At 45.4% G+C, this 27,810-nt stretch overlaps 1 protein-coding gene and 1 pseudogene across 6 annotated transcripts in view; both read right to left on the bottom strand.

The window, feature by feature from the left end:
- The window catches only part of ATXN1 (ataxin 1), a 417,826-nt gene that overhangs the window by 225,286 nt on the left and 164,730 nt on the right, over positions 1-27,810 (bottom strand). The gene's annotated exons all lie outside the window — the stretch shown is intronic.
- On the bottom strand, positions 14,429-17,878 carry LOC122489209 (annotated as a pseudogene).

The raw sequence follows: 27,810 nt of genomic DNA, 5'->3' as shown, positions 1-27,810 counted from the left end.
GCGTGTTCAAGAAGGCACGCGTGTGCATAGGTGGTGGGAGGGCTGGGGCGGTGTCGCTAGGCACCATCCAAGGACACACGCGCTCCACGACAAGACGCGATGGCTTTCTTGCCCATCAAAGCTGCCACCTTGCACCTGCAGAGGCTGGCTCTAGAAACAGAATAAGACTCTTGAACTGCTACATGTTTTAAGCATCCCACGCCCCTGAACCCAAAACAACTCGCACTCCTCGCTCTAAGCAACTCACTCCATTTCTAAACAGCAAGTAGCCCCTGAATTCCCAAGAGACTATGTGGTAGGGCGTTTCCTCCCAAAGACAGACGAAGAATCTCCGAGATACCGTTTAGGAGGAATAAATGTGTTTTCCCGTTACACTGCCGTTCTGCTACTTCAAAAGAAACAACAGTGTGAAAATCTTTGCTTTCCCAGAGAGGACGCACATTAATTCATACAGTGGGTTTTGAATAAGGCATCATTTATAAGGTAGAAGAATTCTGCTGCTCTTTTCCGGACACAGCTTCCAAACACAAAAATCTAGAGTGTAGGTGGCCTGCCTCTCCACACGCCGAATTTAGAAAGACACTCATACTCTCCACAAGCCCACCTCCATCGGCCCACGTTCAACGTGCGTCTTGGCTGTGGCAGAAGCCATTGCGGTCCACTATCCAAGCCCCGATCAGAATGTCGTCTCATGGGGGGGGGGGGGGGGGTCTCACCCTTACGTCTCATCTGGCTGGTCCACACTGGTGCCGTTCAAACACACTCTGGGTTTCCACAACTGTCCGCCATCCCTCATGCTCAGGACAGCACCTCCATCAGACGCTGAATTCTCACTGGGGGCAACTTGACTTGGGCTCCTCTGTCCAAGGGTGAGGCCGCCCCGTGTGTTCCAGATGACAGAATACTAAGTTGTTAAAAACCACACAGAGCAAAACGGCTTCGATTTCAGGAACGTTCCCTGTGGCAACTGCACATATACCAATACCCGTAGATCTCTTCAGGGATATTATTCAGATTCCATTCCTTCGGGCCATGGGCCTCTGGGATTTGGGCTTCTTGGTCAATTGACAATATCAAGACACACAGTAAAAACAAAACAAAACAAAACAAAACACCACAGTTTGGGTCTGAGGAGAACACTGGCCCTGTCGACTCACATCATGGCCGCCAAGCATACGTTCCACATACTGCATGACCCAAAGGCCATTTTGATGGACTTATTAAAAGTCCGTAATAAATCCATAGCAAAATCCATACTATGCCCATTTTTTGAGGTAAAAACCATCACCCCCAAACTCTCTAAGGTATATCTTATTCCTCTTCCTATTTAGGAAACTGTCTGAATTTTCATCATGGTCTCCCACAGCCTTCCAAGTGAGAATCAGGTGTCCCTCCTAGATGCTTCCACTATACTCTCTCATGCTATCGATCACCAGGTATTGTAATTGACTAGTCACTTGTTCCTCTGCTACAATAACCATAATGTAGCATCACAGGGTAGGGACCAGTTTCCTCTTGTCCTGCTTTAGCATCTTTAGTCCTTGGCACCCTATTTGGCACACAGTGGTATCTCAAAAAATATTAGTCGACGGGATGAATATAAAACCCAGTGTTTTATTTATTCCTCCAGTCCATGGTCAATACCACCATCTCCTACTCCACTTGGCACTGACCGTGGTCCTCCATGGCCCATGGCCACAGTTACTGCCTGTGGCCATCCTAACTAGGAAAGCATCATCTCCCCTGAATGAGACAGTGATGACACTGTCTCTGCAGTGATGAGACTTTGCTCTGCTCAAAGTCAATCAGGAGCTAACAGCTTTAATAGCTTTCTCCTTTGAGAGACCGAGGAGGCTTGCAAGAATCTTTAAAAAGGGAAAGCTTTGAAAGAAAGTGTGAGCAAAGCCTATAGCATTTAGGGCTGGGAACAATCATCCCTCTGAACATACACCATTTTTTGGTGGGAGAGGGCAACCCAGTGAGTAGTAATTTTCATGCAGTTCTAGGCTAGTGCCCTTTACGTAAGATCTCTTCTAGAACACTGACGCTTGCACGATGCACTGTAAGTAGATTAGGGTATGTTTATGCCACGACACGCACGGTTGAAGATAATTTAACCGAGGGTGAAAAATAACTTGGGGGGGGAATGATCAAATCCACATGAGAATACGCTATAAATTGTAAAGCAAGTGAATCATGGAAAATGGCGATCCGGGCAAAATGACAGCTTTTGTTCAAGTCCACCCAGAAGTCTTTCTTGAAAAGCCTACTATGTGCTCAGCACAGAGCCACGACTTGTGGGGAATATGGAAGAAATCATTGCCACGGTTCAGAGCCCCTTCCCTCCCGCCAGTTCCTAAACCCGCCCCACAGACACCAAGGCTAGGTCTCAAAAATGTGAATGCAGCTGTGCCCTCATGTTTCCAGCCACCACCATCGTAGCCACACTCCGAGCGTGACAAAGAAGACCCTACACAACCCGAGGGCTGCCACTGCTCCGTCCCGCTGCCCACCTCTTCTCACCACCTCGGCCATCGTCTCTTACTAACGCTTCCCTGGGTTTCAGACTCCTTGACTCCCTGAAGCCTACGCCCTTGAAAATGCTGGCCTTCTCTGCATTCCCTAGACCACATTGCCTGCTTTTTCCTCATAACTCATCTCTCTGAGACATCTTTCCTATAAACACTTCTCCATTCCAGTCCTGGATGTGATTCCCTTTATGAGCTTCCCCAGTACTCTCTGCGTATCAGGGTCATGGCACTTGACACATGGAATTCTTCCTTCTTTCCCTCTGCCCTTGCTTCCTCTGGCCTGTCTATAAACACTTATGGAGCAACTGCTCTCCACAAGGCCCCAGGCTGTACTAGACGTGTGCATCGCTAAGAAATCTGCACAAATCCTGAATCGGAGGCATGACTTCAGACGAGCAGCTAAACTCACTCGGAAAGCTCCAGTAGCTTGGTCGAGTTCACACAGTCAGCAAACGGCAGATGCTTCTGCTCCAAGCTCTTTCCTCCTCAGCACCCAATAAGAAGGTGAGAAACACGCTCGAGACATGTGCCCAGAGCGGGGATTTCCTGCGATGCGAAAGTCACATCCGGGGCTCTGGCGTGAGGCCAGCAGATGCCGGTCAGGGGTGGGCATGTCCTCTGGGTGGGCATACCCACGCGGTCTGTTCACTCCCCGCGACTTTCTCTTTCCTGCATATCGTACAGACGATGGCACAGTGAGTCCCCAGAATCACCCGTCAGTTTCTGTAATTTGTAGAGCCAGTCTAAACTCCTTTGGTTTTTAACCACAACTCACCAACTCTGTATATTAAATGTTTCCAACCAGCATCAAAGCCTCAACTGTCACTGTCTTCTGTTTGTTTTCGAGCTGTGCTAATGCAAGGGACAGTCCGTCCTAGTACTTATTACTAATGTCAGGTTCAGGGTTAGCACATAAAATACCTCTCCGGTTTCTTTGCGAGAGATCCAAACACTTTCTTAATGGCAACATCAAAAAGAATCAACATGTAAACATGTTTGAACAGGAATTCCTTTTCCCTTCAAGGATTTCTCAATATTTGGAACTCCTTACTCGTCAGTTCTGCTTACAAACGGCAAAAGATTTCACTATTTCTGCTTAGCCTTTTCTGAAACCCTTTATCGTATGTGCTGACAATCAGGGTTTTGACCTCAGAAATACTTTGCTGTATCATATGGCTTAATCGGGGGGGGGGGGGGGTTGGGACAGTAAAGAAAATGACATTTTTACCTCTTCTTCCTTTCTGTCTCTTTCTCCCTCCTCTCCCCCATATCTCCTTTAGCAAAAGCCCTCATTTAATCCTCACGGATTGGTAAATATGGTGTTACATGCTCGTATAGCTTCTTAGCCTTTTCACTTGATTGGAAAAAGAACAATAGCACGAGGTTGGAGTGTAGCTGCTACCTTCCTCCTTTACAGCATGGACTTCCCACTCAAACTCCTCAGTGCTGGTGAGGAAAATCAGCCTACCACCCCATCCCTGCGGGAGAGTTAGGAGAGCAACCTTCACCTCTGCAAACAATTCAGTCAGACCCAGTGCTTCCAAATTGCTTTCTGCTCATTGGAAAGCCCTGCAAACACCAAATGGGCATTAAACATGCCCAACCCCAAAGGCAGCCTCGCTGTTAATGGGGAAACATCAGAAGCATTCCATTAACATTAGAAACACCACCAGGCTGTCCACCATCATCGCTGTGATTTAACACTGTTCTGGTGGAATTAGCCAATTTAATTATCAAGGAGAAAGAAAAAAAGGGGTATAAAATCGGAAAAAGAGGCAGTAAAATCATTATTTGCATATGCTGTGGCTGCAAATCTGAGCGAGCCAGTTGAACAGCAATGGTAGACAATTAGAGAATCCCGTAAGGTAATTAACAAAAGTCATATGCAAAAATCAGTAGCCTTCCTCAATGACAGCCAGTAAAAAGATGTCCCCACTTTTCATGGCAGCGAAAATATAAAGTACCTAGACGATAAACTGGATGAGAAATAGGCAAGAAAAACAATTAAATACTACTGAGGAACATAAAAATCCTAGAAAGCACCGTGAAAATATGATGCTAAGTAGAAGAAGCCAGTCATAGAGGACTAAATGTGATACGATTCTCCTTATATGAAGGCTTCCAAATAGGCACAACCAATGAAGAAAGCAGATTAGTGGTTACTGAGGGCTGGGGAGGGAGGGTATGGGGTATGCTGATGGGGACGGGGTTTCTTTGAGGGATGATGAAAACGTTTTGAAATTAGATTGTGGTGATGGTTACATAACTCTGTAAATGCACTAAAACCACTAAATAGTGCACATTAAAAGAGTACATTGTATGGTACGTGTATTATACCTCAATAAAAGGTATGACTTAAAAAATACTCAGCAAAAACCCAGGAGACCATTTTTTTTAAATATAATGTTCGACTGGAGAAGGCCTAAGTAGATCAAAAAGTTAAAAGCCAAAAAAAAAAAAAAAATCTGATAAGGCAACGTAATTTTAAAAACAAATCCCGCATGAAAAAAAATAGATCAAAAAAAGAAACAGATAAATAAAAAAAGTACAAGACAAAAGGACTAGTTTTCTTGAGCTCCTAAGTGCCCCTAAAAATCGATTCGATGGAAAGACCAAAAACCCAGTGAAACACACGCAATGAATGTGAACGTACATGTTTTAGAAAAGCAAATGAGAATGGCACTTAAACATGTGAAAACATATTCAATCATCGCTATAATGAGCAGAGTCACATTAAAAGCTACTAAAAGATAGTATTTTTTCACCTCTTGGGTTGGCAAAGACCACAAAGTTTAATCACACTGTCTGTGGAGAAAAGGCACACTCACGCAGCTCTAGTGGGAGCACGCATTGGTACAGAGCGCCAAATTGGAGGGCAATTTGGCAAGGTTTACCAAAATTAAAGCTGCACATGCCTTTTGATTCCACTTGAGTAATTTCTCCTCCAGAGATCCTTGCTGACATATCAAATGCTATTTATAGAAAGTAATTCACCGAAGCTTTGTTCATAGTAGCAGATAATTGGAAACACGCAGAAGTCCGTCAATGTGGGACTCAATAAAGTGTGGCAGGACCATACAATGGAATACAATTTAGATATTATAAAGAATAAGGCTACTCTCTACGTTCTAACAAAAAGATACTCCAGGATACACAGTTAGGTTAAAAAAAAAAAAAAGGCAAAGAGCAGAACAGTTTGTGTGGTGTAAACATTGTTTAAAAAAAACAAGAACCCAGTTTTGCTTATATAGTTATAAAATAATCCGAACGGTATTTCAAAATAACGGTAATGGTAAGAAAGAAAATGTTAATGGAGCTTGCTTCCAGGAGCGGATTTGGATGCCTCGGAGACAGAAACAAGAGACTTAGTTTTCTGTGGACATCTACTGTGCCCCTTCTATACATTTAGTGATTTAAGACAAATCTGTGGTTAAAAGAAAGAAAACAAGTATGGCAAGGACACGGATACGAAATGAACAAAATATGGGATCTAATTTTCAAGAGATCTGGGAGTTATTTTTAATATAGGCATATTTAAGAAAAACATAGTTATACGAAAGTCCTCCTAAGTGACCATCCAGGAGACCAATTCAACTTCTGCAAAACAGATGCATTCCGTGAAGCTTCTTATATGTGGGGCTTTTGTAAGGCCACCCTCCCCCACCCCGGCGCCCCCATACCTCCAGAGTGGGCAGGACTACCCTCCAAGACCAGATGGATTTTCACAATTCATTCATAATTCATTCAAATGGGGCTGCTGCGACAGCTGGACGCGTCCCAACTAGGTAGGTTTGTTTAGATTTATCCTCAGGATACAAAACAGACCAATTTTGCCTATTTCTACTCACTTGAATTATTAAGTCTCTCATTGGCCATCGGTTACCTTCAGAATAAAACAGCTGTAAAAATGTCCTGATAAACACTGTAGTGAATTCACCAGACATTCCCTTAATGTGCTCGTTCTAAAGGGGGGGGGGGAGGAGGGTAAAGATAGAAGGATGGGCACCCATCTGTACCCACCCGCCCCCCCTCCGACTCCCCTCCGAAGGAGCCCCGTGCACTCAGGCAGACCAGCCTGGTGAGCAGTGACGGGCCAGCCAAAGTGAAGGGTTTCAGACTCCACCAAAACTCCTAATTTTACCTCTCTCGCGGAGCCTGTAGCAAATCCATTTGTTTGTAACCTCTTCTGTCAAGTGGAACGTTCGGATTCCCTTCGACGCACATCTATCATCACAAAAGAGCGGGCAAGGCTTCCCCTGTATGCCTCCTTAGCCATGACAGCCATGAGCGCGGGGGTTGCTGAAATTCACAGGTAACCCCCAACTTTATTTTAGTCCAAAATCTATCCTCTCCTACAGATGAGACAAATGACATTTTTATGTTCTCTTCCACGTTCATGAAGGAGGGAACGGGAGTGAGAATTAGTGTAGCTTGTATATGACTTAGAGAAACTGCTGAAAGCATAAGATCGGAAGAATTCTATAAACTCTTGGGTAGCCTCCAAAAAGACTCCTCTGAGTTCCTGATGCCTTGGGTATCTGGTGTGGCGTATCTGATACTGGAGGTCAGACCCACTGGAACGCCTGAGCCGTGGGACTGGCACAGAACTGAAGAGAAGAGACAGGTGAAGGATTTACATCTCGAGATTTCCAAAAAACAAGAGGAATAAATATTCTTGTGCAGAAGGCAGGAGTGATGATAGGTTTTGAAGAGACTGGGAAGGGGAGGACGGGGGAGGGGAGAAAAAGCAGGCGGCCCCAGGCTGTGCCCAGAGAAGGGAGTGGCCTTGTTTGAGATTCTGAGATTTCGACAGGTGCATAGCAGGTTGGATCGAATTGATAAACAGGTCATGGGTGCGGCAGTATGTGCGGGTCTGGCACGAAGGAGGTGAGGTTAAGGTGAGGAGACAGAGAGCGGGGGCCCCTGGATGGCTCAGTCGGTTGAGCGTCCGACTTCGGCTCAGGCCGTGATCTCATCATGGTTTGTGAGTTCGAGTCGACTCTGTGCTGTTATCACCAGAACCCAGTTTGGATCCTGTCTCTCTCTCTCTCTCTCTGTCTCTCTCTCTGTCTCTCAAAAATAAATAAACATTAAAAAATGTAATAATAATAAAAAGAGCCAGGCTGGAAGTGAGCACCTCACTCAAACAGAGAGGGAAATGGTCATTCTGTCAAGGAAGGGGGGGGGCACCCGATAAAGAGTCTTGAACCACATTTCTTACTTTCCACGGCCAAGTCAGAGGGAGGCTCATGAAAAGAAGAACGCTCTGAGAGGTGAACAGGTGCCTGAACAGGTGGGTTAATCTTCTGATGAGGAAGGCAGCAGAGAGTTCTTCGATTAAGAGAGCAATGGATACGGGTCCAAATCCCAGCTCCTCCCACATCCCGGCTGCATAGCTTCAGGCTTTAGGGGAGCCCGGAGCCCGTCGAAACCCCCTCCATGGTGTCTGGAAAGTAAGGCCATCTGAGAAATGCCGGAACACATGTGGGGTGCTTAGGAGAGAGTCTGGTGGTTGGTGATTAGTAAACAAATTAATCTTGCTTACTACAACCCACCTTCTTCAGGAAAATTATTTTGAGGAGAGTGAGATAGATAAGAAGAGACCGTAGTGAAGCAAACCGATGTATGAAAAGGAAAAAAAAATCATTTAATATCTTCTTTTTTTTTAATTTTTTTAATGTTTATTTATTTTTGAGACAGAGAGAGACAGAGCATGAATGGGGGAGGGTCAGAGAGAGAGGGAGACACAGAATCTGAAACAGGCTCCAGGCCCTGAGCTGTCAGCACAGAGCCCGACTCGGGGCTCGAACTCACAGACCGTGAAATCGTGACCTGAGCCGAAGTCGGCTGCTTAACCGACTGAGCCACCCAGGCACCCCCATTTAATGTCTTCTAAGCAACACAGATGGGCCGCCTGGGTGGCTCGGTCAGTTAAGCGTTCGACTCTTGATTTTGGCTCAGGTCATGATCTCACGGTTCATGAGATCGAGTCCCGTGTCGGAAACCTGCTTGGGATTCTCTCTCTCCCTCTCTCTCTGTCCCCTTCCCCCCCCCCCCCCCGCACTGTGCACACGCTCTCTCTTTCTTTCGTAAATAAACTTGGAAAAAAAGTAAGCTGCACAGAGAAATGAAAACATGCCCACACAGAAGCTAGTTTGGGAACGTTCACAGCAGCATCATTCGTGTAACACCAAAAGTAGAAGCACTTCCAATGGTTATCAGTGGAATATTATTCAGTCAGAGCAAGGAAGGGCTGCAGAAACCAGCCACCGACCTGCTACCTGCCACCGTGAGGATGGAGCTTGGAAACATCATCTAAGTGAAAGACGCTGGGCACAAAAGCCCACATCCCGTGTGATCCTATTTATACGAAATGTCTAGGAGAGTCCAAGCTACAAAGAGAGAAAACAGATGGGTGGTTGTCAGGAGCTGGGGGTGAAGGCTTGGGGGAAAATGGGAAGTGACTGCTAATGTCTAGAAGGTTTCCTTCGGGGGCAGGTGACAAAGGCACAACTCTGTGAATGTAGCGAAACGACCTGCCAGACAGCCCTTCACGTTGCCTGCTTCCCATTTCCTGAATAAAGAATATTTGTCTTCCCTGGGGGGGGAGGTCCTGACGGGTAGAGCATATGCCAGGTAGAATTTCAGCCCTTTCTTTAACTATGAATATCAGAAGATATCGATCCTTTTCCTCTGGAGACACTGTCAGGTGGGTGCCCGAGAGCTTACTTCGCTTTTTCTTTCTATCTGCTTCTTTCAATCCTGGCTACTGCCAGGATTCTGTTCCCCCATGAGCACAGTGGCTAAAAATCAATGTCTGCTTGATCTTCCCAGGCAAAAGCTTTGAAGTGGACAGGCCTTTTCATACCCAGTTTAAAGCTTATGAAAAAATACTGAGGGGGTGCTCTGGAGCCTTGCCTTCTGGCTTCTCCAAACCATGGGCACGGGGTACCTAAAAGCCATGCCTTCTCCAAACTACTCTGGTTAACAGGCACCATGATTTTCTTCAGGGAATAAAAATTGCCAGGATAATGTACTGAAGAACCACAGCCCATGGCCCATTTGATGTCTGATTTATCTGATAAACACGCCAATAACTGCCTGCACCGCGACCTCCATAGTATTATTGGTTCCAGGAAGTCCACCTTTTCCCCACGAGGCAACAGTGATTTTCAGGGAATACTCAAACTAAGAAATCAGAATGCCAATTTACTCATTTGCAGTAATAATCATCATCACAGTAACAACAACAATTATTATTATTTCGGCATGACTCTGTAAAGTCTCTGGGTAATGTTGGCTTTTGACCCCCCCCAACTCCTCCCCCCCCCCAACACACACACACAAACAGCCTTTACTCTCCGAGCATTCCAGAAATCAACTACGAAAGCATTTCTCAAAGACTTTCATCGAAAACCACTTTAATACACAGGGTTAATGAAGTCTCTTTAAAGGTCAAGAACGTCTCTTCGTATGTTTCAGCTTTGATGTTCAGGGCTGAAGACACAACACAAATGATTAAGTGCCACGTTTTATAACAGGTTACTCTGCTCAATGGCGTGTCAGCTGTAAAAGATAAATTTCTACTAAGACAAGCATGTTCAGTGACTGTCACGTAGCCCATTGGGCCCAATTTTCATGAAGAAGTTCCCACCCCACTTGGTATGTTTCATCTACAAATGAATCCAAGCAGTATCACTGCTGAAAACTACAGGCTCTTTTTCTCTGGCAGGGCGCTGGCGGGGGGTAGGAGGGTGGGGGCGAAGTGTCCAGAAAGAGAGAAAAAATATTTTTCATGACATTGGAAATTAAGAGCAGATTATATAAGATTTAAGGTGAATAACAACAATAAAGCTTTCGCGTCTCTCCAGATATCTAGAAAGCTGTAAACTTGAGCTGGTCATAAAACAGAAATCCATTAAACTTAATTATTTCTCTTCTAACTTTCAGCATTTCATGTTTTTGCATCCAGAAAGAAGTGCAAGCTCCTATTCTGCTTTTGTTTGGATAAGGAGGAGAAATTCAGATGATATCAGGTTTCCGGTGGGGTCTTAAAGAGGTAGCTTCAAGAGTTCTCCCTTAATTAATGATTTTTGTTGGCCTTTTAAAACTCTGGATTCCTCACCCTTCTTTCCCTGCCAGATACTCCCTTATAGTAGTGGAGTAACTTCTAGCTACTCTCAAAACATTATAAGCAGTGTACCTATGGGAAAATATACGTTGTCTTTTACATGTTTTGACAGTCAATGCTCAGTAATAACCTGACAGTATTTAATTATAATGCCTGACTTTTCCGCACTACTCTACAGTTCATAAAGGGCTTTCTTTCACGCTCACGGGGGCTTCTTTGTGTTAAACTACAGCTTGGCAGTTCAGCTTCTGTAAAATCCTTTCAAAGGTATTAGTCAATGACTGATCATTTAATATAAAGGTGTCCTGAAATCTACAAGGACAATTTGGGGGAAAGTGATCACAGTCTGGAGAGGGCCGGAAGATCATGACATCAAAATTATTCTCATAGTTTTGACAGGAAAGAAAAATCAGCCAAAGATACAACAGAATACATAAACTTGAAACTAAAAGGAAATGTTTCTAGCCAGGGCCACAGTACGGTTTTAAACAGAAGGGGAAGACCATTAAACATGACTGCTAGTCACTAAATTTTAACTACACCAGTATCGGAATCTGAGCCTCAAGTGCAAAGCAGATTAAGAGCCGAAACAGTTTCCTACCATTGCAGGGGTGCATTGTGAGGGGGGAACAAAGTATTCTTTTTAATACAGCAGCACATCACCTTGACAATCTATGACAATCTTGCCCTGTCCTAGGCATTCTATTTCTGCTTTCTAACAGAACAGCATCAGTAACATCTGTGATCATATTCTGTCAGCTGCTCTGCTAAGAGCAGAATTTTTTACTTGGATATGGGTTGTACGCTTCCTAAGAAGGAGCATCTCTACGACCAGGGTTTTTACCTTTTTGCATTACAATATGATGCCACCAAGAACAGCTCTGTGCATGCATTACACCTACAAACAGATTTGCAATAAACAAAGTTTGTAATCTGCAAATTGGCTCCATGAACAAATAACTGACTCATCGGGTATTTGTAAAAGCAAATATAAAAATCCACGAATTATGTATGTCTATGTGTCGACAAACCATAAAATGCTCAGAACTTTTGCTTTTACGTTAAGGCATGTTGTTTTGATGTGTCAGATTTTCCCCCTGTACGCGTGGAACACATACGCAAAAGGGAATTATAAACTTCAGCGTTCTTTAACCTTTACAAACCAACACAGTAATTACATTGCAAGATATCTGACAACCCGGGGTAATACAAGAAAAGCATTCTTTCTTTCCCCTACTTCCTTTAAATCGTTCTCAATTTTTCTACAATTTACAGACTCCCTGCACAAAAGATTTTCACAGCCGTGAATCCTACTAAAGATAAATTGGTAGATAAAATGAAATCACCATTCCAATTCACAAGAATAGTTGAGGCACCTCCAAAGGAAATGTTTCTCCAAACATACAGTATTAAATTTTAAGAGCAAGGCTATCATGAAAACGAATGCAGAGAAGAGTAAACATAAGTTAGCTTGACAAGCCCGTACTGATAAAGCACAGATAAATGTTATCTCTGGGTTACCAGCCCAGTACAAGCAGTCCTCAATTTATGAATGAGCTGTGTACAGAAAGTTCATTTGTAAGTCAGTTGGTTGGAACCCCAAACTCGTTTTCTCAGAGAAGCAAAGTTTATAAATAGTGCTCCGTTTTGTAGGAAGGCAAACAAGGGCTATTAAGCCCGTGATGCAGACAAATTTCGGTACTGACAGCTCTCAAGCAAGCTGTTCCTGTGGCGGGCAGGGAACAGGAGGTACAGGAATCAAGAGCAGGTCGGGGAGAAGAAGGACATTTCTTCTTCTTGACCTGGAACTTCCTAAGTTTTTCTGGCATCTGCCTGCCTCTCTCATTTATTTATTTATTTATTTATTTATTTATTTATGCTTTTAATGTTTATTTTTGAGAGAGAGAGACACACACACACAGAGTGTGAGCTGGGGAGGGGCAGAGAGAGAGGGAGACACAGAATCCGAAGCAGGCTCTAGGCTCCGAGCTGTCAACACAGAGCCCGATGTGGGTCTCAAACCCATGAACCGTGAGATCATGACCTGAGCCAAAGTCGGACGCTTAACTGACTGAGTGACCCAGGTGCCCCTGCCTTCCTCTCTGTATAGACTTCCTCCCACCCCCCAACTTTGCCCCAACCCCCCATCGAAATACTTCATCCCAACCTATGTAATAGAGCACCGAAAGAATTTTATATAGTTAACCCCCACCCCCCTTCCCCAAACTCCCCTTCTTGTTTTTTGTCATGTGACATCAAAAGCTTACCAATAGTTCAGTTCAGTAAACACCTGTTTCAGAGTTTGGTGGGAGATACAAGCTCCGGAGAGCGGAATGGGGCTACAACGCAGCCCTGAGGACAGAACACAGACACTGGGACATTTGGAAGGACTGAGATGATTTCAGGAATTCCTCTGGAATTTAGTTATGTCAATAGGACTAGGCTCCCAGATGGTGCAGTTCGAAGAACTTCGGTAGAAGCGGTTTCCTCACCAATTGGCACAGATAAAGCCCAGGATGGTGGTGAGGATGCCATCCTCTAGTGGCCGTGTTTAGAAGCTTCCTCGTCTTTCCATGTGGGGCCACTCATGATTACTTGCTCTTTCCGCCCCCCTTCCCTCCGCCGCTGAAGATGACATCAGGGAATGTGTGTTCAGAGGAAGACAGTGTGAAGGACAAAGGGTCCTGGGGCACCTGGGTGGCTCAGTGGGTTAAGCGTCCATGAAACTTGGGCTCAGGTCATGATCTCACACATGGTTGACGAGTTCGAGCCCCGTGTGGGGCTCTGTGCTGACACCTCATTGCCTGGAGACTGCTTCCGATTCTGTGTCTCCCTCTCTCTCTGTCCCTCCCCCTCTCACTCTGTCTCTCTCTCTTCCTCAAAAATAAGTAAACATTAAAAAAGTATGTTAAAAAAAAAAGGGTCCTGACACACCGACTCAGCAGGCCCCCGATTTTCCCAGGACAGGGGTGGGGTGTCCTGGAAATACCCGGTACTCAATGCAGGTATGCCCCCAGGGCACGGCTGGACCGGATGTAAAGGCTGACATCAGGCTCGAGAAGGTACCCAGCTGTGGCAGAGGCTGGTAAGTGTTCCACACACTTCCCTGACCTCCCAAGCGTTAAGGTTGGCATTTCCCGGCATTCCCCGCGGTTAGGTGTGCCCACCTGAGTAAATCTGGCCAAGGGAACATGAACGAGAACGTAACAAGCCTCCAGCGAGATCTTTCACTGCCTCACTTCCCCCACAACTGCTGGTCAAACTGGCTGCAGAGGAACCTTCTGGTCTCCCACTGACCTTAGGGAACAGCTGAGCCATAAGATGGAAAGACCCTGGGTCTGGGGATCATCACCAGGTGGAGGTCTCCACCCCCACCTGTGAACACCGGAAGTGAACTCTGACAAGCTGGGGTGTTGGAATGCCACATTCTTGCTCTCCGTGTCCTCTCTGCTCTGCTGCATCTCAGGAAAAGGTCCTTTATGTCGACCTACCCTGAAAAATCTACGCAGATGGTGTCTCTCTAAAATGAATGGCCCCACACTGCTGAGCTGTTATAATGCTTCCAGTTTTCTACTTCCTTCACTGTGGTTGATATATTTTAAAACATGAGAAACCCCTCTCCTTCCATCGAATCTACTTGGGGAACTGGGTAAGTAAACTAGTTACATCATTAACCCTACTTTAAGTGCCCTGCTCAGCCAACCAGACTCTGGGCATCTCAGGGCCTCACCCACAGAGCCAAGAGCAGGATTTTTTTTTTTTTTTAATCAGCCATTTTTCTCTTTCCTAGGAAGTCTTTTTCCCATTATTTGCAGATTTCATGAGTAGGTTAGGGTCGCAAAAGCATGTGTACTGGGCAAGAAAACCAGGATCATGTTGTTGTCATGACAAAATTCACACAAGTGACAGCACTTGAAAGTTGTTAAAACAGCTTGCTCGCTTCATTCTCATTCATTTAACTTACTTTTAATGCGAAAGGGGAGATAATAGTGGAGACAGTGAAGAAAGGAAGGAATGTGTAACCACACCCACCTCTTGCTCTGTTAAGTCTCCCCCTTATTTCATTATTCAATGCCACAGGGGACGGCACAAACTCTAAATTCAGATCTAACCTTAAACAGATTTTGTTCATTCCTAAAACTTGGCTTTCTATGCTTGTTTCTTCCACGGCAATTATCTGGCACTTTCCACCCTCGTCTCTCTGTTGCATTTGTAAAAGGTCCACTAGATTACATGACCACGTGCTTCCCGTGCTTCCCGTGGGGCGTCCTAAAAAATAAAAGAGTCTCTCTCTGTCTCAAAAATAAATAAACGTTAAAAAAAAATTTTTTTTAAATAAATAAAAGAACTAATCTGCATAACACGCGCCTAAGAACTCTGTGACAAAGGATAGTCCGGTAAGTTTCTCAATGCCTAAGAGGCTCTGCTGCGGGGTCACCAGGCTGAGGTTCTGTCTGCCTTCGCCTCACAACTTTCGAGAATAAGTCCGGAATGGTTCCCTGAGCTCAGCATATGACTCCCACTTCTGCCACCAAAGGACAAGTGGACGCCCACCGTAGGAAATGCACTTTACTCAATTGCACCAGCCGCTCTGAGAAGGGGGTCGTGCAGACTGGCCTGTATTATACGGCGCTGTGGAAAGACTCATGGGGCAGGGTAAGCACCTGTACATGGAACCTTCCTATAGAACCATTACAATTTAACGCAATTCAATTTAGAACTGCAATTACAATTTAGAACTATGTTCCCTATGAAAACAATACCGAAGTCGACACAAAGAACATAAAAAGGCCCTCTACCCTCCTAGGTTGCACGTATAGGCTTCCGCAACGGGCCCGCAGAGGGGACCTCGTGGTCACCTCGCAGAGTGCTCTGCCACTACCAGGGTCGACTCTATAAAAGACGAACTCCTTCTTACATTACACACAAGATGTCTATTCGTATGAAGAGACACATTGCCATTTAAACCATGTCTTAAATACAGCGTAGGCCATTCACATTTCACGGAGCGTTCTCGCCATTCAGAAGATACCTGCAGCTTAAGTTAACGTGCTGCAAAGGTGACACAGGATGCTTCGTTCTGGACCCGAATCAGAACCACCTCAATTCCACGCTTGCCACGATACAAGTGACCTCCATTTACAGTTAACCGTAAAAGGGGTTAACTTTCTCTTGAGTTTCCTATTCTCAGTAAAATGCCTATTTAACCTGATCACTGATAGATACCAAAAAGGGGGTCAGTGCTCAGTTTTTAAGAAACATAACTGAAATGTCAACTGTGAGAGCAATGGACATTTTTGTATAGCCATTTTTGAGGGATGGGTGGAAATTTGTGAAGTCTCTGATGAACACAAAGGAATAAAGGATACAGAAACCCCGTCCTAAGAAACACGGAGAAGGGACAAGCCCAAGAGAAGAATAACATAGCCAAACCCGTCCAGGAGAACATTAATTAAGGGTCTGCTCAATGGGCACCAGTATATAAAACAAGTCCCCAAGACATAGTGCCTGAAGAGCAGGAGCTCGAAACTTCAGCACACAAACGTAACTTTCCATTTTTTCTTCCGTCAAGGTCATCGTGCTTTTACGGTATTTTAGCTTTCGTATTTGGGACCGCTGGGACCCAGGGATCTCTATCTTGGCAGAGTTAAAAGAGTACGTGTGAGCTTTTCCTAAGTAGAATGGTGATTTACTAGAGAGAGTTTTTTGGTGAGTAGAGTCTGAACAGTAGGCTTGACATCTTTATTAAGCACAGAAAAGCGCCAACTTGAAAAATATCCTAACGCAGTTCACGGCTGCTGCTAGGAAGACAGAATCCCCTCCCTTCTTTTTAACTGGAGGACAGAGACACCCCCCCCCCCCACCGCCGCCCCCGCCACCATATGTGGGTCTGAGCCGGTCATCTGTGAAGTCATTCAGTCCAGCTCGAGCCATGGGCTTTCCTGCTTGTGTTTCATAGGGAAACATCGCATTTACACTCTTCTTCATCCTCCTTTACCTAGAATACAGAATGCCTCAACGTAGGCACTGAAATATCTGCTGAATGAATTATGTCAATTACGGACACCAGCGGCACCTGTCCTGTGAGCTTGACCCGGGAATCATCTTTGTGACTTCTCCCTCCTCGTGCCCCACATCCACCCATCACGACGTTCTAGGAGTCTCCCTCTTGACATGCTTTTAGATACGATGCCTGCTCCTCTTCTGATTCCCCACCCCTCCCACTCCAGGCCTCGGACGAATTGCTTCTCACGACGTATTTCTTTGTTGCTGCTATTTTTTCACTTCATTGTCATACACTTAACTCTGCAATCCAGCTAGATGTGGAGGGGAGTAAGGAAAAAACACGAAACCTGCTGAACTGTATGCACGAGAGCACAAAGATTACAGGATATTTCGAGCAGGTGGGGGTGAGGGGGTGCTCTCCTGAGCCGCAGAAGAAACGGTCGGGTGGTTAAGATAAAACACGAGTTAGACTTTTTAGATCTGCTCAGTCAGCAACGGTGACCTTCTTGCTGGTCTTGCCGTCCCTGGACCCAAAGCCTTCCGCAGCCTTCCACAAGATTCCTGCCCTCCCTCACCTTGCCAAAGACCACACGCTTACCATCCAACCACTCAGTCTTGGCAGCGCACATGAAAAACTGGGAACCGTTTGTGTTGGGTCCAGCATTTGCCGCGGACGAGATGCCAGGACCCGTGTGCTTCGGCATGAGATTCTCATCATCAAGTTTCTCCCCAGAGGCGGATTTGCTGCCAGTGCCATTATGGCGTGTGACGTCACCTCCCCGGCACGTAAATCCCAGAATAATCCTGTGAAGGCAGGAACCTTTATACCCAAATCCTTTCTCCCCTTGCTTTGTCTACAAACAGCTCGAAGGAGACGCCGCCCATAGGCTCCCCAGCCATGGCGATGGTGGAAACTACAGTGGAGTTGACCATCTCTGGGTGGCGGCTCCAGGGCGTCGTCATCTGCAAGGTCTCATTACCTATTTCTAACTCCTAACTCACCTGGCCTCCTCTTTCCCAAATCCCAGCCACCTGGATACCCTGTCACCGATTTCCCATGTGTACTGTCTCATGGCGGCACTTTCTGGACAAGAACTTGGAACTCTGTGTCACCTCCCCGTCTGCCACATCTTCATGACCCTCTGCTCTGTCTTCCCCACAGGGGCCAGCTTTCTTTCCTGCTGCTCTCCAGCAATGACACCCACATCCCTCGGCCAGCCTCTCCACCTACCCCACCCAGATCGCCTGCGTCCCTCCCTCGAGCCTGTGTCCCTGCTCTCCCTGCTCCTGGACCCATCCCTGTGTGTCCCCCCCTCCCCCCGTCATCTCTACACCTCCTCTCAAGGCGCTTCTCCTATGAAACCTGTCCTGACCCCTGTGCCCCCAGCCATGCCCCCTTCTTCTCAGCGCTCAATGACCCTCACGTGCCCCCCCCCCCCCGCCACGCATTCTCGGTTGCACGCTGTCACCTATTGTTCCGCAATTGCTTCTTGCGGATTGGTGTTGTGTCCTCAGCTAGATTTTCACAAAGATAAATTTAGATTTATAGACAGTTGCAAAAATAGTACACACTTGCCTTGTCCCTAACACTAGGCGTTCCTTTATGTTCAAGTCTTACATAATCATAGGATATTAAACGTGGTCATCACAGAATTTATGACGATGTCACCAGTTTTCCACTCATGTCCTTTTTGTGTCTAGGCTTTCAAATGACATGGACACATCCTGTCTCTTGGGTCTCCTTTCACCTGAAAGGGTCTCCTTTCAACCCTTCCTTATCGTTAAGACCATGACACTTCCGGAGAGTACTCGTCAGCTGTTTTCTAGAATGTCCTTCGACTGGGTTGGGTATTTTCTCTTGAGGAGAGTGGGATTACACATGACTGGGAAGAACACCACGGCAGTCGCCTGAGCCGGGGGGGCCTTCTCAGCATTTCCTGTGAAGGGGCATACAATGTCAAATATGGTTTCCTGGTAATGCTAACCCTGATCGCTCAGTGGAGGCATGTCTGCGAGCATTCTCCAGGTAGAGAGACCTATTCCTTTTTGTAATTACTAAATGTTCTGGAGGGAGATACTTTAAAACGCTACAAGTATCCCGTTTCTGCTTAATCGTTTGCCCGCCAATCCTAGCATCCATCCGTGGAACTTTCCTGTGGCATTTACTGCGAGGAGTTCTCATGATGCCTCTCATGTATTTATTTACTAACTTGAATTCTTCCGTAAGGAGAATTCTTTTGCCTCACTTATTTATTTATTCATTCAATTATCTATTGATATCACTATGGACTCATGGGTTCTTCTTTGGGGTTGTAATCCAATATGATTTCCTCACTCAGCCTGTCCTAACCCTCAGCCAGATTTTTATACGACATCAGAGCAGATTTGGCCATGTCTTATACTTCTTACACATTCCCTCGGGTCTAAGACAATGCTAGGTACACAGTAGGTGTCAGATTCAGTGACTGACTGATTGAGTGACTGATTCATTCGACAAGTAATGTTCAGGGCCTTGCCTTCTGTGCTAGAGCTACAACAAATAAAACAATTTCTTCTCTCAAGCGGTTTACAGTCTAGTGAACAGGGACTCGTAGGTGTTCACACGAGTGAGCACCTACGAGTCCCTCACTCGTAGGTGAATACCTACGAGTCCCTGATAAAAAGTATTTGGAGGAGTAAAGCAATAGCTCAAATGGGAATATGGTAAACTCTACCTGGAGAAAGAAGTCTACGGTGAGAGACAGGCAGAAAAAACTTAAAAAAAAAAATAACAGTATTCAAGGGGCGTGCCTGGGTGGCTCAGTCAGTTAAACCTCCGACCTCAGCTCGGGTCGCGATCTCACGGTTCGTGAGTTCGAGCCCCGCGTCGGGCTCTGTGGTGACAGCTCAGAGCCTGGAGCCAGCTTCTGCTTCTGTGTCTCCCTCTCTCTCTCCCCCCCCCCCCCCCCCCCCCCGGCTCACTTGCTTGCATGCTCGCTCTCTCTCAAAAATAAGCATTAAAAAAAAGAAAAAAAGAAAAAGAAAAGCAGTATTCTGCTCACTCTATAAAAGCAAGTGTGCACATAAAATATCTAAAGACAAATACTGTAACACAGTTAGCAGGTGTAGGCTGCCCCTGCATCTTCTAGACTAATTCTTAAAATCAAGCCTCAAGGGCACGCTTTTTAGGAAGATTTAATGTAGTAAACACAGACTCTTTATATAGCGACTATGTGCTTTCCTAGGAAAATTGGAAAGAGCTAAAGTAAAAAAGTCTGAGGAGCCATTTGTCTTAATCCAGTTTCCAAATCCAATTTCATAGTTTTTATGCCTTCACAGGGAATCATGAAGAATACGTAAGAAGCACCATCGATCAAAGATGGGCTCCCGAAGTTTCTTCACTTAATTCGATTTTCTCGCGCCGCTCCTCCTGTATTTCCCGAACAAAGCGCTTCTTTTCTGCGTGTGATAGTTCAGACCTGCGAATGTCCTCGGGAATAATAAACAAACAATCAGGGCACGTTTTCTGCCGCAGAGAGCACACTCTGTAACATTCTTCATCCAAAGCATTTTGAACTCCAAGCCAGCAGGGCTACAATACGAAAATACCCGGCCGGTATTCCAAGAGCTGCCAACAATAGAGAATTTGTATCTTTCAACACTTACTGACACTTAAACCTGTTAATATGTGACTCCTACTATTGTTCTAAATGATGAACAGGCAAAGACTCTCCCCCCACACCCAGTGTTAGTTGCATCGTGCACTTGGGTTGCAACAGTAAAGGCTGCCGGAAGGCATTTTACTTTCACGGTTTCCTGTCACCCTTTCTCATTATCGTCAACGTGTCCTCTCCGTGTTGGGATGTACAGAACAGAGGCGCACGTGTGTTGTGTCTGTGGCTATCCCCGCAAATGCACGCATATTCACGGATGCACACACAAATACGCTCAGATGCATACAGACGGATCCCCGCGCTCACATCCACTCAGAAATCGAGCTTGCTCCCCTGCCTGCCACGCATGTCACACACAAACGGCATCCAGGTCCAGTGGTCTTCCTTCTGTTACCTTTGGGAGGGGATTAAGATAAAAAGCTAAAAAAAAAAAAAAAAGAAAAAAGAAAAAGAAAAGGAAAGCCAAGTAGACACTTCATGGAGTCTGTGATGAAGACACAGAAACCAATGAAGACAGATGGGCTGCTGGCGGCATAAAGGAAAGTTCGGCACGTCAGCCCACACTCTGCAGGGATTTACCCAGCCTAACCTTCTCCGTTTCGAGCCTTTGTCCTTCAGCCTCCTACTTATCTTCCTCTTGTAGTTAGCCCACCGACCCCATCCCCGTCTCTCCCTGGACCTCCCGCAATGGGGACTATTTCTTTTTTTAATTTTTTTTTTGGTAACCTTCATTTATTTTTGAGAGAGAGACAGAGTATGAGTGGGGGAGGACAGAGAGAGAGGGAGACACAGAATCCGAAGCAGCCTCCAGACTCTGAGCTGTCAGCACGGAGCCCGACACGGGGCTCGAACTCACGAACGGTGAGATCACGACCTGAGCCGAAGTCGGACGCTCAACCGACTGGGCCACCCAGGTGCCCAGAATTCTTTCACTTTACGCTGTCATTCGAGGTTTCCTTGGAGAAAACATTTACTGTACAATCACGCGGTGGAAAAGCTCAATGGAGAGTGGATGGCTCTCTTATGGAACTCACTGGGAAATTCTTGGAAAAATCCTATAGACACAGAAGAATTTCTGGGCCAGAAAAATGAGGAGCAGAAAATATAATTCATGAATATATTTAAATTTTTACACAGTGAAATCTGCCTGTCCGTGACTGGCTCTCGAGGGTTATTCTCCCAGGGGATCAGGCCCCCGGAGCCTTCTCCACACTGTCAGCACAGAGCACATTTACTGTCATAGCACGGGGAGGGCTTCAGAGTTCACAAAACATTTTCTTTTTTTTTCTTTTCTTTTTTTTTTTTCACAAAACATTTTCTATGCACCACCTCACTTGATCTTGACCATACCCCGTTAGATACAATTATCTCCATTTCATAGATTACCAAAAAAAAAAAAAAAAAAAAAAAAATCCCTCTGATTTTAAGTGATTTCCCTGTGATCACAGAGTTAATAAGTTGCACAACTGAATTTCAAAACCAGAATTTCTGATGCAAAACCTTTTTTTTTTTCCCCAGGCATGAATTTTATTTAATTGTCCTTGAATTCATTGGTTCCATTTTTATATACTCTGCTCATTGCCTAAAGACTGTATTTGTTTCGAAATGAAACTAATCCTTTAAGTCCTATTTTTCTTTTTCTTTTTTAATTTTTTATAAAGTTTATTTATTTTGAGAGAGAGAAAGCACGAGTGGGTAAGGGGCAGAGAGAGGAGAGAGCAAGAATCCCAAGCAGGCTCCGCACCAGCAGCGTGGAGCCCGACACGGGCCTTGAACCCACAAAGCATCATCGCGTAGCCCCTATATTTCTTTTTAAAGGTCTCTCTTTTCTGGTTAAATTAAAATGCCCATGTTCCTTTAACACCTGCTTCCTTTATCCCCCGGAACCTCCCTTTTGAGAGATCTGAGGTCCTATTATCTAATGATCTGATTATTTCTGGGTTGACAAACCTTTGCTTTTTACATTACTATTATCCTTTTGAGAGACCCGAGGTCCTATTATCTAATGATCTGATTATTTCTGGGTTGACAAACCTTTGCTTTTTAAATTATTATTATCCTTGCACACACTGCCCAGTATTTTTCAATTTGACCACTGCTACTCCCATGTTCTTACTCTACTAGTTCTCAGAAAGGTTACTTCCACCCCAGAAAATCTAAAGAGCTCTACATTTTTATTCACCTGCCTTTGTGTATCATGCACATTTCTTGAATTTTCCTTCCCGGCCACTGTTGTTATAAAGACCCTTGAACTAAACAGAAGGGTTGTCTGGTCCTGCCAGTTGACCCTTCCTGAGCCATTCAAAAGGTGCCTTAACGGAAGGGCTTCTCAGCATAGTTCGTTCTGATGTCATAAATACTGAACATGATATAATCCTACACGGGAGGCAAAAGTAGTTCTAAGCAGACAGATCTATTTACGTGCCAACACAGCCTGATAATTAGACCACTAGGAAAAGAGAGCCAGAAAATCCCGACATGACAGCTTAACGGGACACCGGACAAGACCCCTCTTCGGTGTGCGTGTAGGAAATTCTTCACTGAGGTCAGCACAGCGCTTCCGGTGCTACGGTCCACGCTGTCTCAACCGCAGAGATGCTCGGATTCCGGGCGTACCACCCCTCCCTTCTTGCCACCCAACTCCACTTTCCTGCCGTTTTAATTGGATTATTTTGGAATCTGCTATTTCTGTCTCACTCCCTTCCCCAAACTGTCATATAAGTGCCGCAGCCTGACTATTACTCAGCTGCCAAAATTCATTCCAGAGATGGCTGTATTTCAGCGGTAAGTGATGTCCCGCTGTGCCGTCTGAACACTAGCTTAAGGGGTTAAGCATCTGGGGGGGGGTGCCTTTGTGTAGGAAAGGGGGTGCTTGGTTTTATTCTGTCTTGCCGTCATCAGTGGAGGAGCAGGTTATCAGCTCCCCCTGAGCAAGGAGGGGGGAACACACCAGAAAACACTTGAGGCACATATTCAAGTGCACTAAGACATAAAAGATATAGACAATGACTTACAGGTTCTTTTCTACAGGATCTTCAAAGCCTTAAAACATCTGGAATGTAAGATGATCATTTTTAGAAGGGAGGAAGAAGCCTCAGAGAGTAACCCATTCACGTTACAGATATAAAACTGGGAGGCACTGAACCTAAGTCCAGTTAGAACGTCCTTGGCCTTGGGTACTTTGTTCAAAGTCCTCCTGGTCCCAAGGCCAAGGACGTTCTAACTGGACTTAGGTTCATCCACAGACACACTCGGAGGATCACATCTCTGCCCGTGGGACCAAAGACAGCCCCGGTTTCTAAAGCATGGGATATCAGCACTAAATTTCTTATTCTGTTTGGTTAACATTTATTTGTTTCAGAGACTCAGGATCAAAGTTGATCTCTACCAGCAAGAACCCAGAGTGTAAAACAGAGGGAGAAACAGAGTAGAAATAGTGGCGGTAAATAGTTCCGGGCCAGGAAATGTGGAAAGGTTTGTATGTATATAATCTTCACAGGGACGTGCTGTCCTCACTTTAAAGAAAAGAAAAATGGGGGAGAGAGAAGACAGAGTCTTTTTGAAGAGAAAACAGGAGGGACCACATATAGCTGCCAAGTCATAAAAACTACCTTCCCAAATTTTACTAAAACATTTATGAAAACCTAAATAAATGTCATTGATACATTGCTCATTTAATCTAAAGAGATGACCTTTCTAGATACTGCTTGGTACATAGGGGCATGAGTCTGTTGTTTATTACTAACTCAAACAAAAAGGTACATCACTCCCAAGAAGCTCTATAATTTCCAAATCTTACAATAATAATGGTTCTTTCAATAGTCAATGGTTCACTGTTTGGACACGGGCAAAATGAAAGGCATTAGGATTTGGAGGGGGTCTTGAGTCAGGGAGGAAAGGGGACTAGGGGAATCTACATGCCTCCTTCCACCTCCAAATCCTGCAACATCAGAAGCTGTGATAGTGAACATTCTAGAATTTAGAAAACATATCTAAATGCTTCATCTCATTTGATAAACTCTAAGAGGAAAAAAAAAAAGACAGTACTCTGAAAAGTACCCCAGAATACTGACACTTTGAGATTTCTACTATTCATTGCTTACACGTGGGACATAACAGTTTGCCAACAATATGGAGAGCAGCATCGTGTATCAGAGGGGAGGGAATCCTGCAGCATTTCACCTGAGGGTCCCAAAAGACAACATGGCGGGCTTTGGTGTCAACCATTTTCTAACGTGTTTTACTCCGTCAGATGACACAATATTCTACCTTATTTCATGAGGTAAAAGAACTATGTGATTGCACACTGACACAGTAAATCACATTATTTATAAGGCTTTCAAAGAATAAAGTGCTTTATACAGAAGTCTGGTAAATTGTTTCAGAAACTCTAATATACTCCAAAATCGTTTTGAAAAGCTATGCCTACATCTAAAACACTATGTACTCTTGAGTCTTTGTCTCTACGTTTTTCATTTTGCCATGAAACACATCATTAAGTGTTTCAAAATAATACCTTCCCCCAAACTGGCTATGAATTATGGAGGCTTTTTTTTTCAGGAACTGGAGTGGAAAAGGGAAGAACATATTTATGCTGAAAGATAAGTGTTGAGGAGATCTCTATTGTAAATATTTAATGACTATCAATAGGGTTTTCTTAACCATGGAAATGTGCATTACGAAACCCAGAATGCACAGTATATGCCTGTGTGGGGTGGCTGGGTGGGTTGGGGCGTGGGATAAACAATTGAATTGGGCTTGTCAGAGAAAGAAAAAGCTTTGAGGTAAAGTGTAAGGTAGAGCCCCAGAAGACAGCAGTTGACCAGGGAAAGACAAAATAGAGAAAAAGCCTCCCCCACCCCCCATGATAGTCAACCCAAAGCTAGAAATGTAGCCATTACCAAAGCCATGTTGCGGGCCAAAGAAGACAAAAGAAATCTCTGAGTGGATTTTATTTCTTAAGAGACCACAAAAGCACCCACAAATGGAGGGAAGAAGGCAAAAAGAACCATAATCCCACAAACAAGCAGAGGGGAAGAGCACCAAGTCCTGGGGAGGCCAAGGTGGGACAACTGATGTGGAACTTAAATCTGTTTAAAGTTAATAACATGAAGTTAATTATGCTTGTGCACAGAAGGTAGAGTTCATTATATACTCAATCTCACCCTGCAACATGAATTATGGTGGATACGGCAAGAAAAAGGAGGTGGTTAGTCAAAGTTAGAGTAAGGTAAGCAGGTGCGGGTAAGGCAACCATTCTTCCTTGGGGTGGTGGCTGAACAAAGAAAGTTCCGCCATATAGCAGGAGCCAGCCACTCTGCCATCTGACGGGTTTATACAGTCACAGACTAAGGCACATCCGTTTCACAATTGCTTACAACATGGTTTGCCACTAGCGGGCGCTATTTAGACTACCTACCCTAAGGGGTCAATCGTTGCCTGAATTTCGCTGGCCCTGACCGTGGGCACTCAAGCAGGGTTCTAGAGCTGCCTCCTCTCCTCACCATCTTCCTTCCCAATCTGGCCCCGCTGTCCATAACCACAACCTCACTGCCAGTTGCTGACTGCTTTCTGGTTCTTTCTGCCTTCCGGATCGATGGGTCTTTCTCCATTGGTTTCTCTCATTTCAGATGCACTCTACGCTTTCTTTGAGAATGGCCCAGTTCAGCTCTGTGTTCACTCAAACTAGGTTATGATGCTCTCGACTGTCCCTCCCTTAGAAATGTGAACTCACTTCGGGCAGGCCTCATGGCTTGTCTGTTCCATTCCAGATCCCCAAAGCTTAGAACCTTACTCGTTCATACCAGCCCTCCCCAAAGAGGTATTTGCTAATGAATAAATTAGCAATGAGTGATACATGAATTAGTCATGAGTGATACACGACTGAATGGGGTTAGAAGTCAAAGACATCGTCTCGGTTTCTTGCGGTTCAAACACTGTGCTGTCGCTCCGCACTGGCAGAGCCCTGAGGCACCCCACAGGCCCTGGGGGGACCGTACGGATGGAGTTTGCAATGGTGATTTGGCCTGGCCTTGCAGATAGGTTTTCTACGTGATTGCAAACATGGTGTGGTTATGGAGACCATCAAAAATGGCGGGACCACAGGGGCGAGGCTATGGCACAGTTACATGTGGTTAAACATCCCCCCGCTCGTCTGCCTCCCTAGAGACAGCCATTCTGGTAAGCCCTTGGCCATCAACAGGCCTGCACTTGTGCACACCGGCAGAAGAACTGTTTCCTCCTCTCTGTTTGAGTCCCTGTTGATTCTGTAGTTTAGGAGGAACGGGAGCGCTGTCCAAATACCAAACGTTCCATATGTTTACCTAATTGCCGTTCTCACCACCATGAACGTGCAGCCGTCCTACCTACACTCACGAAGCATCTCCCTGGAGTCTGGCAGGACGTTATGAATTCTTTTCCTGACCTATATTTACCGACACAATTGCTGTCCTCTCTCCCTTTGCGAACTTACTCATTTTGTCGAGATGCCCTATGTCTGTGTATAAATGCAAGTTTAACTCTCTTCTTCACTCTTATCATCATTTATGGGAGGAGAATTTGTGAGCCATTAAAGAGGACTTCTTAAGATAGACTGTCTTAATTCGGAATTCAGATGGTCCTCCTTCTATTGAAAACGACAGAGCTGCTCAAATTAAGACTGCCCACGTGGGCCAAAGCAAAGGTGACGTCTGCACACACAAGAGCCGCAAGGGCAGGCGGTGAAACGCATTCACCGAAGCCAGTCAAGTTGCCTGGTGTCTGTCTCCTTAACGCCAAATAATCCTTGGCCTCTTTTTACTTCTATGTTTCAACCGTCTGATGCGCCCCAAGGATGGAGGGGTCTCACAACTCAACGGTTTTCCCTCCTGTGTTTATGCGGGATGAAGCATAGGTTTCCTGAGAGCTGGTGGTCTCTCGCTCTACCCCCTCTTTCATTGAATTAGGGAAAGGAAGCTTATTTCAAGGGGGAAAGAGATGAGGCTGGGAGGTCGTGCACGGAGCCAGACAGTTGGAGACTCTCCGTGTGCAGCTCAAAGGGTCCAGGAAGCCTGCCGGAGGCGAGGTGCTCGCTGTAGCTCAGAAGCAAGGCAACAAGCAGCTGGGAGAAGGTTCTGGTCTCACGCAAGGGCTGTTCCTTTTTTTTTTTTAAGTATAATTTATTGTCAGATTGGTTTCCCTACAGCACCCAGTGCTCCTCCCAACAGGTGCCCTCCTCAACGCCCATCACCCATTTCCCCCTCCCCCCCCACTCCCTATCAACCCTCAGTTTGTTCTCGGTCCTTATGAGTCTCTTATGGTTTGCCTCCCTCCCTCTCTAACTTTTTTTCCCCTTCCCTTCCCCCATGGTCTTCTGTTAAGTTTCTCTGGATCCACATATGAATGAAAACATACGGTACGTCTTTCGCTACCTGACTTCTTTCGCTTAGCATAACACCCTCCAGTTCCATCCACGTTGCTGCAAATGGCCAGATTTCATTCTTTCTCATAC

Source organism: Prionailurus bengalensis, chromosome B2 (genome assembly GCF_016509475.1).
Source record: "Prionailurus bengalensis isolate Pbe53 chromosome B2, Fcat_Pben_1.1_paternal_pri, whole genome shotgun sequence".
In the NCBI taxonomy this organism is placed as follows: domain Eukaryota; kingdom Metazoa; phylum Chordata; class Mammalia; order Carnivora; family Felidae; genus Prionailurus; species Prionailurus bengalensis.
This window is presented reverse-complemented; position numbering and strand designations above follow the sequence as displayed.